The following is a 1,985-nucleotide window of genomic DNA, read 5'->3' on the forward strand; positions in this document are numbered from 1 at the left end:
CTGGTGAAAATGCTTTTGCAAAGAGGAATAACTTTAATAAAAATTAGTTTGTCATAAGAAATGCATCTCCTCCAAAAATTAGAAAATTTCAACACTTTAATCATTTCAAGCAATATAACTCACCTCAATTTCAGCGACACACATCAGAAAATCATTGTGTCAATTGCAAGAAATTTGGTCACTCATATGCGCAATGTTTCATTGAAAAAAGAGTTGTAGGAAACAAAGTTTATAATGTTGTTTGTGATTTCAATGCACTTGGACAACCAAGATGGATTAACTTCAAAGAATCCAAATTAATTTGGATACCTAAGGCTACTTGAAACTCTTCATGCAGATTTGCCTAGCATCCAAGAACAAAAAGGACATGTGGTACATGGATAGTAGATGTTCAAGGCACATGACTGGAAGGTCAACTTACTTCATCAAACTAAATAAGTATGATGGAGGTTTTGTGACCTTCGGAGATGATGGTAAAGGTAAAATCATTGCTGTTGAAAAAGTAGGTAATGAACAATCTACTTTCATTGATGATGTACTTTTGGTATGTGGTTTGAAGCACAATCTTTTGAGTATAAGTCAGCTGTGTGACTTAGGATATTTAGTAATTTTCAAAAGAATTGAATGCTGTGTTGTTAATGAAAGAACAAATGAAGTGATATTTGTTGCCAAGCGTTTTAATAATATGTATGGACTTACTCTTGATGAACTAAAGGATCAAAATGTAGCTTGTCTTCACTCTAAAGAATCTGAAAAGTGGTTATGGCACAAGAGATTGGGCCATGCAAGTATGTTTCAAATAAACAAACTTGTAAAGAAAGAATTAGTAAGAGGTCTTCCTTTGATAAAGTTTGACAAAGACATCACTTGTGATGCTTGCCAAATGGAAAAACAAACCAAAAGTTCTTTTAAACCAAAGAAAAACATCTCTACTAAAAGACCACTTGAATTGCTACACATTGATTTATTTGGTCCAACAAGAACTCAAAGCCTAGGTGGTAAACATTATGGGTTAGTAATTATGGATGACTATACTAGGTTTGGTTGGGTTTTGTTTCTTGCACACAAAAATGAAGCCTTTTCGGCCTTTGAACCTTTTTTCAAGAAAATTCAAAATGAAAAGGATTTAAAAATCTCTTCTATAAGAAGTGATCATGGAACTGAATTTGAAAATAATTTATTTGAATCCTTTTGTAAGAAATTTGGAATATCTCACAACTTCTCTTGTCCAAGAACACCACAACAAAATGGTGTTGTGGAAAGAAGAAATAGAAGCATACAAGAAATGACAAGAGCTATGCTTTGTGAGAGTAATGTTCCAAAATTCCTTTGGGCTGAAGCGGTTAACACAGCTTGCCACATTTTGAATAGAACAATCATAAGGAAATTTTTGAAGAAAATCCCTTATGAACTTTGGAAAGGCTACCCACCAAACTTAGATTACTTACACATCTTTGGATGCAAATGTTTTGTTTTGAATAACAAAGAGAATTTGGGAAAGTTTGATCCAAAGGCGTATGAGTGTTTATTTGTAGGATATTCCACAACTAGTAAAGCCTATAGGGTTTATCATCAAGATGCTAGGATTATTGAAGAGTCCATACATGTTACATTTTGTGATACTAACTTGGTGCAAAGTATTTTGGAAGATTGTGATGCAGGAAATCAAGCTCAAAAGAAAGTTGAAACTGTGCAAAATCAAGAAAATGGAAATTCTGTTCAAGCTGAACCAAAAACTGCTGTTGCTAAAAATTTAAGAGACAATTCCATTTTGTCTCACGAATCTGAAGGAAACCCTGAAGCTAACAGCACCCAGATTCCCTTGGTATCTGAATCTGCCTCCAAATCCACTAGACCTCGTGAATGGAGATTCTTGAAAAATTATCCTGAGGAATTTGTCATTGGGGATGTTTCTCATGGAGTGCAAACACGGTCTTCCACTAGAAAGGCAAATGAAGGATCAAACATTGCCCTTCTTTCACAAA

The sequence above is a fragment of the Arachis hypogaea genome, chromosome 18 (genome assembly GCF_003086295.3).
Source record: "Arachis hypogaea cultivar Tifrunner chromosome 18, arahy.Tifrunner.gnm2.J5K5, whole genome shotgun sequence".
Taxonomy (NCBI): Eukaryota; Viridiplantae; Streptophyta; class Magnoliopsida; order Fabales; family Fabaceae; genus Arachis; species Arachis hypogaea.